At 63.6% G+C, this 12636-nt stretch overlaps 1 protein-coding gene across 1 annotated transcript in view; it reads right to left on the bottom strand.

Annotated features, from left to right (window-relative positions):
• The window catches only part of ELFN1 (extracellular leucine rich repeat and fibronectin type III domain containing 1), a 77359-nt gene extending 68512 nt beyond the window's left edge, over window positions 1-8847 (bottom strand). The window contains exon 1 of the mRNA XM_032145886.2: window positions 8733-8847. The gene's annotated coding sequence lies outside the window, so the exon portion shown is untranslated. The remainder of the gene's footprint in view (window positions 1-8732) is intronic.
• Window positions 8848-12636: the final 3789 nt, after the last annotated feature.

Raw genomic sequence — 12636 nt, 5'->3', positions numbered from 1 at the left:
TGTGTGTGTGTGTGTGTGTGTGTGTGTATGTATGTGGGGGGTGGGCTCTAGCTGAGTAGGTGTCAACATCCCTGCCAGATGGATATAATCATTAGTGTGTAACTCAGGGTCATGCAGCCCAGCGGAGGTGATGGGAAATGAGGGTCAGGGTCCCCAGGCCTCTCCTCTCCTCTGCCCACACCAAGGCCAGTTCCTCGGGGTGAGCACTCCTGGGAGCACAGGCCAGCCCCTGACATCACCCACTCTGGCATCACCCATGCTCCAAGTCCCAGTTCACAGCGTGTCCATGCGATGCCCATACCCCACACTCCCGATTTCGCTGCTGTGCCAAATATTCCCTCACTCGCTAAGCTGGGTAGTCACCAAGACCATCGCGGAGATGGGGGATGCCCTGGTACCCACATGGGCAGACGGAGGGCACAGTGAGAGCCGGGGCTCAGGGCCCACACCCACGACCGCTGAGGCCAGGCAAGGGCAGCAGGACTGAGGCTGGTGGTGGGTGCAGGAAGAGGACGCCAGAGGAGGCTTGGGGGTAGTCTGGGCACCGCGGGAGGTGCTGAGGCTGTTTACAGACCTTTCTGTAAAATGTGGGGTGGGGGCCCAGGGGTGTCCGAGACAGGCTATGCTGGGTTCCGGCACATGCGAGCTGTGAGCCTGAACCATGTTACTTCCCCACTCCATGCCTCGGCCTTCTGTTCTGTGAAATGGGCACACAGCACCTCCCTCCGCGCTGTGTGAAGATTCCCGGTGGCTTGGGCCTTACCCACAACTGGCATGCAGGGTGCAGGGTGCAGGGTGGGGCGGGAGAGCTGCTCTGAGCCCAGGTGTGGGGTGTGAGGCTCAGGTGCCCTGGGTGGTCATAGCAGGATGGGAGCTGAAGTCCCATGTTGGCACAGGCTGCACCCCAAGACCCCATGGTGTGTGTCTGCACGCACCCGTGCCTGTGCACCCCTGTGCATGCCTCCCCAGTGTGTGTGGGAGCATGGTGGCACACACACTGTGCATGGTGAGGGCACAGGTGCCCAGGGCTGGGAGCTGCCCGTTCAGCCGAGTCCCCTTGGTCCCCGACTGGTGTGGATTCGGGCGCGGGAACACTGGATTTCTGGTGAGTTGTTTCTCTGAAAAGCTGTCTCTGGGGACTCACAGCCCTCAGATGTGGCATTGCTCTTGCTCTGTGGGGACAATGTAATGAAGGAACAAAAATAAGCCCGGATGTCTGTCAGACAGCAAACACCTCAGGGGCCTGACTCTCTTCCTGACGTCCCTCCCCGCCTACCCCAAGGACAGGGGAGCCGGCCGCTCCCAGACCCACCAGGAGCCTGCAAGAGCTCCACACGCTCCCTGCATCTCAGAACCTCCATCCGCTCCACTGAATTTGCAAAAAAAAAAAAAAGAAAAGAAAAAGCAGACAACAAATTCATTTTACAGAACCTAACCCTCAGACTGAAGGAATTTCACATCAGAGCCACGATCATTCATGAACCCACATCGGCTGCCCACTGTGGTGTCTGGGAGGGGAAAGGGGTGGGGGGGCCAGGAGGGTGTGCACACTCCTCTACTCACACAGACACTAATCTACACACACGTGAGCTCATGCACGTGTGTGCATACTCCTGTATTCACAGACACCAATCTACACGCACACACCCGCAAACCTACACGCACACACACGTGCACACTCCTCTGTTCACACAGGCAGTAATCTGCATGCACACACATGTGAACCCGTGTGCCTGCTCCCATATTCACTCGGACACCCATCTGCACCCACAGCCACACACAAACGAAGATCTGAGAATCCCGTCTCCTGGAGAAAGCCGGGATGCTGGCTACCTGAGGAATGGGCCCTGAACTCCACTTCGGTGGGCACCCTGAGGGGTTCTGTGCCAAGCTGACCCCGCTGTTTCATACCAATCCATTTTGGGGGGTTCATCTCCTCAAGAACACAGCTCTGAAATGCTAATGGCTGTCAAAGGGAAGCAGGACTTGCTTCGCACAACCTTCCTCTCCACGGGACCGCCTCCCTCATTTCCTAATGAATATAAATAGGAAAATGGGTTTTGCCTTACAGAATATTTTTCTCTTCAGGAATGTAGCTCCAATTTCTAAGCACTGTCAAAACAGAAGTTACATCCTCTCTGTCTCTCTGTTGCCAGCGTCGTCACCCAGTACGGGCTACCCTCATGGCTCTCAGACGTCGGCAGTCCCCTGGGTGGCTCATTCCCTCGTGTGCCCTTAAAAACCCTTTCTACGTCGACACCAGAGGGATGCTTTAAGGCCAGCCTTGTCTCTCAGCTGCTGCAAACTCCCCAGAGACTTCCCGAAGCAATCCAAGTACCATCTAACTCCTCCCAGGAGCTCCGACACAGGAGCAGCGCGGACCCTGAGGCCTCTCCCGCTCACCTCTCAGCCCCCACGGCCAGCTGCACTGGCCTTGCCCTTCACCCACAAGAAGCGTGTCTCGGCTGCGGGGCCTTTGCACCTGCTCTCCCTTCCCCAGCATCCTCCTTCCCTGCCTCTTTGCACGGCAGGGCACAGAGGGACGCAGGGACCGAACCTGCGCCCCATCCAGGATCCAGGGCTGCAGGTCTGAGGGTCCTGCAGGGCAAATCAGAAAGGCTGGGGATTTTGCCAGCGGCGGCAGCCCGGCCCTTTCCAGAACTGGTGTCAGCCATTTACACTCCCCACAGCCATCCATCCACCCCTGCCCTCACCTGACGGAGGGGAGGCCGAGGCTCCAGGAAGGGAAGGGACCCACCTCGGGTCACACCGAACGCCAGAGGCTCCCCAACCTGGGCCACCCCATGATCTGCAGCCAGGCCCTTCCACCACTTCCACAGGACAGACAGATGCAGGGGTGGTCGCTCGGTGAAGAGGGCAGAGACCAGGCCCTTCCACAGCTCCCACAGGGCAAACAGACACTGGGGCGGTCTGTCGGGGAGGAGGGCAGAGGCCTCAGTGCAGGCTCCCCTCAGGCAGGGAGACAACAGACTGCGGGACCCTCTCCAGGGTGCCCTGGAGCCACTACCAGCACCCTCCAGGCAGAGGCAGGCACTTGGCTAATGCCATCTCCCTTTGGATCTGGTCTAGGAGCCAGCTACCACCTTTCCAGACATGTCCGGGAAGCATCCCAGTCCCCATCCCAGCCAGCCTCCCTCGGTCAGCACTCTGACCAGTGGGGGGGCCAGGCAGAAGCCATAGCACAGCCCAGAGTCCAGGCCCAGGAGACACATCCTGAGGGTCCCCAGCCCCTTGGGCTTCTAGGGACGCCGTGGAGGTCGAGATGGCGGTGAGGGAGCCAAGCGCTGGCCGTCCCTTCATGCATCTCTGGCGGGGCGTCTGTGCCGTGGCTATTTCCGGGACACCTTCCCAGCCACTACTTCGGGCTCTGTTTCGGCAGCGCAGGACCGTGAAGGCACACAGCTGTCCTTGACTCGTCCCTCCAGGCCAGCGCTGCCTCACTGTGTGCTCTGCGAAGCCCTCTCTCCCTGCAGTGCCTCCTGTGCACCGGCCGAGGGTCTGGGGAGCCCCCCGATGGCCCCTCATTTCCAGACCCCGCTCCTCGGCCCCAGGAAGCAGGCCGGGATTCTCATCCATGTGGGGCGGGCACATGGCTGGCTGTGTTTGTATCTGTGTTTATTAAACTAGAGGGAGTTAATGACTAAGAGGTGCCTGAGTTTGATCCTGCTGACAATAAGACTCGGATCTGTCGGTAAACACGGGGGAGCCTCCGGGCTGTCAATCATCTCCTGGGGTTTCCATCCCAGGCAGGATTCCGCCTGGACCCAACCCAACAGCCTCCAAATGTCAGGGCAGCAATGCCAGGGTGTGCACCTGTCACGTGGACAGACCCCCGAGCCCTCGGCCGCCACCTGGCCACATGTCCAGCGCTGGTGAGAAGCTCTCAGCGCAGTCAGCGCTCTGTGACAAGCCCTCTGACAGAAGTCACCATTGGAGGGGGCGGATGGCAGAGAGATGGGCTTCTGTGGGGTGTTGTCCTAGAGGGGTCACACAGGGGGCCTGGGGGTTCTGGGGTGCACAGGGGGTGCACAGGGGCCTGGGGCCACAGAGGGCCTGGGGGTGCACAGGGGTGGAATGTGGCTTCCCAGACAAGCCAGTTCACCTCCACGCCATGGGCTGCAAGGTCCCCACAGGTAAGGCCAGGGGTACTCTCCCAGCTGAGGCCAGATATGAGGTGTGGGGAGTCCAGCGCGGGAGCAGGGCTGAGCCCAGATACTGCTGCCTGCAAGCCTCAGTGTCCCTATCTTTAAAATTCAGAGATTGAATTGGAGGCTTTAGCAAACACAGTGGACCTGGCGATGGCTGGGCTGGGCCGGGCTGAAGGGCGTTTCCCGCCCAGCTGTGCCTCCTCTGTCCCCAACCCTCCCTCAGAAGCCTAGAGCTCGGTTTTCCAATATATCCCAGCCTCATGTAGGGGCACTGGGCACAACACACAGGGAGGCAAGGCCCTGTCCCTTCCACCAGTCTCTCCCACTGTGGCTGCCTGAGTCTGTCCTGGAACTGGTGGAGGAAGACAATAGGGCAGACGTCGCGGGCAGGGGGTCATCGTCCACTGTCAAGGCCCCTCTCCCCACCCCCCTCGCTGCTCTGGGGGACTCACACCTTCCCTTCCGCTGCCTCTCCTGTCTGGATGCTCACCTCCTCCTGTGGGGTTATCTAAACGCTGCCTACCCCATAAGGGCCAGCCAGACCCCTCCTCCTCAGCCCCAAAGAGGAGCTTGGGTCCGGCTCACAGGGGAGGGGAACCTGGAAGCTGTGAGTCCTGAGGAACTCACTGCTGGGCAGAAGAGAGGCGAACAGGGCTGAGTAACCAAGATCCTGAGACTCAAGGGTCTCCCACCACAGAATGGCCCCAGGAGTCCTGGCCACGTGGGTGGGGAAGGGCTGCGTGGACCAGCCTCCATGACTCAGGTTCCCCACTGGCTCCTGTGCACCCCCATGGCCCGGAGCAGGCAGCAGAGGAGTGGTCCTCTCTGCCTCAGTTTCCCCACCGACTCCTGTGCACCCCACATGGCCCGGAGCAGGGAGCAGAGGAGTGGTCCTCGCCGTGTGACTCAGTTTCCCCACCGGCTCCTGTGCACCCCACATGGCCCAGAGCAGGGAGCAGAGGAGTGGTCCTCGCCGCCTGACTCAGTTTCCCCACCGGCTCCTGAGTACCCCCGTGGCCTGGAGCAGGGAGCGGAGTAGTCATCCTCTCTGCCTCTCCTCTGAAGGTCCCTCAAGCCCTGCTGGACCCCCTCCTGCGTCAGCCTGGGTTCCAGCTCTTCTCTGAGACCAAGACCCCGGCTGCCCCAGGACAGCCCTACAGGTGTGGAGACCTGGTCCAGTCACAGCTCCAGCTTACTGGCTGTGTGACCTCGGGCGATGCTGGACCCTTCTGGAAAATGGGGCTGGACCGGCTGATCTCCGAGGGAAAGGAGGCGCATTTATTTTTGAGACCATTGTCTTTCCATCTGGGGGTGCCGGCTCCAAGGCAGCCAGGCTCCTCCGGGCATTGTCCCAGGCTCCAGGTAGGGCACACAGTCGGCCCTCGTTTGCCATCAGCGCTCCCAGGGTGGTCTCTCCACCTCCTGCCCTCCCTCCCCAGGAGGCTGGAAGAGGTGGGACAGAACCAGGTCTCAATCCACCAGCCTGGGAAGGGGACATCGGGGGCGAGGCAGGGGGGCTGTGGTGCTGGACTCGAGTGGCCATAGCTGCCACCCTGCTTCCTGTTCACTGTTGGTGCCACCGAGTGGCTCAGGGTGCACGGGGGTGAGGGGAAGCAGCAGCCCCCAACAACCAAGGCCTCCCACCCTGCTGGAATCCCCCGACCTGAACCAACACAACAGGACACAGACGCCGGACATAGGACCCCTCCACCACCCTCTCGGGCCCCACCCCAATCCCGGCCTCAGTCTCCCCATCTGCACAGCGGGTGCTGGAATGGATGGCGCCATCATCCACTGCACTGGCTCCACCACTAGCCACCCCCACAGAGACCCACCCAAGGCCGCTTGACACCCGAGCTTGTGCTGGAAGAAACCAAATCCACAACAAAAGCAAAGAAGAAAGAGCGAGGGGGGGAAGCTGGAGAGATGACAAATGTATCCAATGTCCGCGGCGATGCCACCATCCGCTCCAGGTTCACGCCCGGAAATTTATGGCCTCGTCACCTGGCCCTGGAGATCTATCTCTCGCCTGTCACTCACTTGCATTTTTAATCCTGCCCCCCCCCCCGACCCCCTCCTGTATTTATGCACCACCCACCGGGCATCTCGAGGGCCTGCCTGTTTCTTTCTTGTGAAGATATATGAACACCCCAAGTCCATGCACCTCTGCTCATAAATTCCCTCCGATGTGATGGCCTCTGAGTCTGGCAGTCTGGCAAGGAGAAACGGAGTCCCCTACCAAAATGGGGACTGGGCCTGTTGGGGGGTGGGGATCCTGGGGTGGGGGCTCTGACCTCAGGAGGACCTTAGGAGGAGGCTTTCCTGAGTGCTTAGAAAATTCGATCAAAATCTAGAGCTGATGCGTGTGTGTTGGAAACAGACAGAGAAAGTCACCAACATGGGACCAGGCAGCCACTCCGATTTTACCCCATTGAGCCCAGGCACTGTGGTCGTATTTTAGTCCCATTAATTTTTCTCTCCTGGAGAGCAGGTGAAGCCCATGAGTATATATTTAGGGAGAAAATAGTCAAATGCCAGGGTCCGAGACAGGCAGCTACTCCAGGCTCTGGCCCTGGGCTCTCGTTGGGGCCCCGGACACCTGTTTCTTGGTGGGGACCGTGGTAGGGAGGTAGAGGAGCGGCAGCCTCTCCCTGGCCCAGGTGTGGGAGCCTGCCTCCAAAGACACTTTGAAAAATCAGTGCTTTCCAATGGCAGTCCCGGGGCACCGTGGGGAAGGGACGCCGCCCTCCCTCCTCCCTCTGGTCCCAGGTGCAGGTGCCCACCACATCCCTGCACTCTTACCCCGGACTTACCAGCCCTCAGGAGTGTGGCTCTGGTTCAGGTGTCCACTGGCTTTTCTGGGAGTCGGGAGCTGCCTGACGAGCCTGCTGTATCATCCTGAATTATACGAACACAGCAGTCCTGCTGCGGCTGAGGAGGAGGGGGCTGCACAGCTGGCTGGAGGACAGGGGGAAGGGCATGGCCCCCAACCTTTGACTTGGAGACCCCCAGGTCTTCTGCCCAGCAGGGGTGGGGATCAGAACTCCCTGACCACCGTATGCCCAGGAAAATGAGGGACCTAAGTGCTGGGGTCCTGGCTGGGCTCCAAACCCCCTCCCTGCTTTGGTGGAGTGGGGCGCAAACCTGGGCTGGGACCTGTGAGCCAGTCTTCTCAATGCTTGTTCAATTAAAAGGTGGCAGGGGCAGGGACCCAGGCGGCAGGAGGCCAGGGGCCAGCCAGGCAGAGAAGAGGAGCACGTTGATGCTTTTCAAGCAACCTATGCCCCACTCCATGGAATTTCTCCCAAGGCTGGGTGCAAGCTGAGGACCTCTTTGGAGGCTGGGGGCCTGTCTAGGGGGCAGCCCCTGAGAGAGGCAATGTGGGGAGATCTGCCATTTATATCTGCTCCTGGCTCCCGGTCCCCCCACAGAAGCTTTCCGCACAGCCCTTAGCCCAATCGAGGGAGTGAGCGGCAGAGCCAGCCAACCCAAGCCAGGGTCCAAAGAGGCCCCACTCTGGGTGTGCAGGAAGGGAAAGTGCTGGCACGGAGGCTTTTTGAGGACGTGCACACCTGGCTCGGCCAGCCTCGACCCTTTCTGCTAAGCCTTCGTTTTTTCCACAAGGCATTATCATCCTCTCCCCATTTCACAGGTGTGGAAACTGAGGCCCTGAGATTCACCTGCCCCAAGGTCACACAGCTGAGACCTGGAAAAGCCCGATTTTCATCTCAGAGGCTGTCGTTTTTATGGGGGGGAGTGTGCGGTACGGCAGGCAGTGCCCCCCGCCCCACCCTCAGTATCAAGCAGGTGACCTGCGGGTTTCAAAGGATGGAAATGGGGGCGCTTGTCTTTACAGGCAGTTGGGGCACGGAGGCTTGGCAGCCTCCTCCCACCCCTCAGAGGAACGACGAAGAGGATGGACTCCAGGTGGGGCGAGGGGTGGAGAGCACCCAGTAAGTTCAGTTCGGAGCGAAGCCCCCCACCCCCGCGCCAGGGCTTGGACTCAGGGGCTGGGACCGAGGAATGTGACCCCTCCCCGTGCGTGGCTGGACGGTCCCCGCGCCGAGCGAGGAGGCTCGCAGCATCGGGGGGAGGGCGGCCCAGCAGGGAGGGCGATGCGAGCCTGGGGAGGGGTCAGCGACTCGGCCAGGAGGTGAGGACAGCCCCTAGTTTCCGGGAAGGGAAGGGCAGGGGGCCGCGTCTGGGGGGCGCCGGGCAGGGTGCGGACGGCGAAGGAGGACGGAGGGGAGAGAGGCGCTAGGGAAGGGACCTCTCGGAGGGACGGGGCAGCGTGCGGGCTGCGGCAGCGACCCCGACCTGGGCCCCCGGGCTCTGTCGGGCTGAGCCTGCGCCCGCTCCGCCGCCGCCAAGTTCCTCCAACTTTGCCCGCTGCGCTCGGATCGCGCGCCGGGCCTGGGGTTGCAGCAGGGGCCGGGGGCGCACGCTGCGCACTCGGGGACGCCCGGGGTTCGAGGTGGCGGGGGGCTTGGCCGCGCCGCTCCCCGGGGGTGGTCCGGGTCCCAAGTCCCCCAGGTTCAGCGCCCGGCCGCGCTCGCCGCTTACCTGCCCGCCCGGCCTCGGTTCCGGGGCTGCGCCCGCCGCCGCCGCCGTCCTTCAAGCTCTAACTTCGCTCCCGGGATTGAAATTCCTCCCCAGCTTCGCCCATCGATCTGCGCGCGCGGCCCCGCCCCTCGCCGCGCGGCCGGGGGGGAAATTCAAGCTCGCCCTGCCCCCTCCCGCCCCCCTTCCCTCCCTCCCTCCCTCCTTCTCTCTCTCCCTCCCTCCCTCCCTCGCTCCCTCGTCCGCCTGCGCGCTCCCTTCCACCCCCTCTTCCTCCGCCGCGAGTCCGGCTCGGAGCCTCTGGCCCTCCCCTTCTCTCCCTGGCCTCCCAAGCCCCCTGCTCTCCTCGGCTCCCCGCGCCAACCCGCTCCTTCCCTCTCCCGGCGACACGCAGGGGCTGGGGGAGGAGGGGAGGTCCTAGAAAGCGCAGGGGGCGTCCTCGCGGTCCGTCCCCGGCCCTCCCCGCCCACATCTAAAAGGTGGAGGGGGTGGGTGGGTGCGGGGAGTGGGGGCGACAGCTGTTGGCTGAACAAGCTACCAGCGACTCCCACCACCCCAAGCAAAGCCAAGGCGTTCTCAGGTCCTCCCGTCTGTCCGCCCCTTATCCGGGAGGGCAGGGACCTAGGGGCGGAGAACGCGGGGCGCAGGCCGGGTCCCCTCTGCCCAGCCCTGGCCCGCTTCCTTCCTTCACTCACCCCAACCTCTGGGAGGACTTCAGGGGCTTCTCGAGCACTCTTCGGCTCAGTCTCACCCTGACAACCTGACTGTGCGGAAGCCCCCGTCTGCATGTTACAGGAGGGGAAACTGAGTCAAGAGAGGCCCAGAATCTGGCCCTACTTAGCGCGTCGAAGGCAGACCCCCAGGGGCAGCCTGGACCCCCGGCAGGAGCCTCAGGACTCCACGTTCTGGCCGGGCAGGCCCCGGCGGTGCCTGGACAAGCCCGCGTTCGCTGAACGGCCGGCGCCTGGGGGCCCTCTCCAGTCCCCGCGCAGCCCGCGCGTCCGCGCCGGCACCCCCTCCCCGCTTCCTGTCCCCCGCCCGCCTCTGGTTCCCGGCCTCAGTACCCCCGGCACGCTCTCCGCTCGCCGCCAGCAGCTGGGCAATTCAACGAGCATACAAAAGAGTTGACTCAATTCAAAGGCAGCAAATCAAGATAAATCCTATAGTGTGTGGGGACCGGAGAGGGAATGTGAATGAACGCCCATGACGCCGTTCAGTCCTATATGGACCGGCCTAGCCCGGCTGCAGGGCCTGACACGCCCGGGTCCTAGGGTTCTCCAGGAGCCAGAATCGGGGAGTGGTCTTCCAGCTGCCTTGGCTCCCAGGCCTCCAGCACTGGCCCGAATTTAGGAATTTAGAGCTTGTGGCCCCCTTCGGCTGGCTGGGTGGGGCTCCCGTGATAGGGGCGCAGAGCCTTGAAGGGGAGTGCTAGGACAAAAGCCAGTGCGCCCCCACGATTTCATGCAAATACTGGGGGGCAGGGGGCCTGGGAACCCAGCACAGCCCCAGGGGCCAGCAGGAAGGGCACCGGTGCTTTGGAACACCTAAGCTGTGGCCTTTCTCCTTCTGCCCCGACCTGGACCACGGGCAGAGCCAGGCCGCAGGCCAAGAGCAGGCCCTTGTTTACCCACCAGATAGATACTGCAAGCCTGGGATGTGCCAGGCCTGGGCCTGTGGAATGAGGTAGGCGGTGAGAGGGGCACCCTCTTCTCCCTGCCTGTCTGTGAGGTCTCCCCAGCTGCAGCTCCACTAGGGAGAAGCTGGTCGGCCCCCAGAGCTTCCTTGGTCACGCTTGGAAGGTCCCAGTAAGCTACCCTCCAGCTTCTGGCCTGGCCAGCCCTGTGCAGAAGAGGACCACGGCGCTAGGGGCCCCAGCCCGTCCATTCCGCCTGCCAAACATAAACCCCAAGAGAGGTACTGGCTCCCCGTTTCCAGCAGGCTCCCCCAGGCCTGTGCTGGCCAAGTGCAGCCGAAGCTCTGGAAGGAGCCTCCTTTGCCTTCGCAGGTGTCCCCCGTGTGCCCTGCGCTGTGCTGGGCGCCTGCCCGGAGGAGCCGCGCCAGGACGTCCCGCTACTTCCCAGGAGCAGGCATTATGAGCCCATTTCCTCGGGGTGCAAACTGAGGCCGACGGCCTCTTCAGAGCGCCCTTGACCGGTACTGCCTGACCCCAGAGGTCAGTTCTGCGGTCACTCGAGGTCTGAGATCCACGGAGAACCTCAGAGATCAACTGGAGGGGCGGGTAGGGGTACGCGCGCGGGGCCGTGGGAGGCGAGATCCCGCAACCTGAGGAGCCAGGACCCCAGCAGAGAGCAAAACCTGGAGCTGGGGGAGGGGACGGCAGAGGACTAGAGGCCGGGCTGCACGGCAGGGGTCGAGTCCTCGTGGCCGCCCCCCTCCCCCCGACCCCGAGCGGAGGCTGCGCCGTCCGGCTGCGACCGAGTCCCCGGAGTCCCGGCCGGGTCGCCCCTCCCCCGTGGCCGCGCCGATTGGCGGCCTGCGTGTAAGTCATTAATTCTGTTGCCGGGACGCCGCCGCCGCCGCCGCCGCCGCCGCGAGGACATCTGTCCGGGACCCAACGCCGCGCTCCACGCCCCCTGCCCCTCCCCCAGACCCAGACCCAGGGAGAGGACGCGGCGGTGAAGCTGGGAGGTTGGAAGCTGGAAGGCGGCGGAGTCCCGGAGTTAACGGGGAGGGGGGCGGGGCCGGCGCTGGCCCTGGGGACAAAGATCCCCACGCTGCCTGCGGGCTGGGCTCTGCAGACACCGAGGCAGGAAGAAGCACTCCGTATTCCCCGTCCCCCAGATCCTCAAATCCATTCAGGCTTAGACCTGAGTGTCCGGTTGGGGGGGCGGCGGGGAGACCGAACCCTCCTGGGCCCTCGAGGCGCGCGAAGGCGACGCTGAAGGGGGGACGCCGGGACGCTGCTTCCTCCCTGCACACGCCGCCTGAGCTGCATCCCTAAACGCTCCAGGAGCTTCGCGGGTCCCCCCCGCCCTCCACAGCCCCCGAAGCTGCCCCCAGAGACCTCTCCCCGCCCTCAGATGGGACCGCAGGGGCGGGCGAATGTGTTGCGCTCGCCGTGGGTTGGGAGGAAGGGCGCGGACTGTAGGAAGTCCCTGCTCCTCCCTGGGCAGCCTGGCCCCGGGGACTCGCGCTCAGCCCGCGGCGGAGGACTCTGTCGGGAACGGTGCTGAGATTGCGCGGGTACGGCCCAGGGCCCTGACCGGGTGGCCACCGTACAGTTTGGGAAGAAAAAAAGTTCGGGGGGGGAGCGACACCCCGAGATCGAAGAGGGAAAATAGGAGGAGAGCAGGCGGCAGGAAGGGAAGAGCGGCGGAAGCGGGGCCAGGAGGGCTGGGGGTCCGCTCTGGACCCCAGGGTCCCGCCCCACTCGGCAGCCCAGCCCAGCCCCGCGGCGCCAGCTTCCCGGACCGGGAGAGGCTCCGGTCACCGACGCCTATTAATAGCCGCGAGCGGGTCCTTCCCGGGAGCTCCGCAGCGGCCGGCAGAGCCCGGCCACCGGCTGGGGTGGGGGCGGGGGTCCCGTAACACCCCCTCCGGAGGCTCAAGCGGCGCGGGGCGGGGCGCTGCGCCCCCCACACGCCGGCTTTCCGAAGGCGAGGCACCCAGAGCCCACTCCCTCCCCACCTCCGACTGCGAGACCAGGTTTCAGATGAAGAGGGGTTCGTCTGTGGTTCAACTTGGGGCGCCGCGGCTACCCCAGCGCACTCGAAGGCGCGCCCAGCCCCCTCCCCCTCTTTCTGCCCAGCCAGCTTTTTGCTCTCAGCGCGCTCTGGAAAGTTTCGGGGTCCCCGCGGCGCCTCCCTAGCCCTAGGGGTCCGGAGTCCTGGCCCTTCCAGTCGCGGCGTCGGGGAGGGAAGTTTGTCCGGCCCAGACTCGGCGGCCG

Source organism: Hylobates moloch, unplaced genomic scaffold, assembly GCF_009828535.3.
Source record: "Hylobates moloch isolate HMO894 unplaced genomic scaffold, HMol_V3 SCAFFOLD_24, whole genome shotgun sequence".
In the NCBI taxonomy this organism is placed as follows: domain Eukaryota; kingdom Metazoa; phylum Chordata; class Mammalia; order Primates; family Hylobatidae; genus Hylobates; species Hylobates moloch.
The sequence above is the reverse complement of the archived record's forward strand: the minus strand, read 5'-3'. Positions and strand labels throughout refer to the sequence as shown.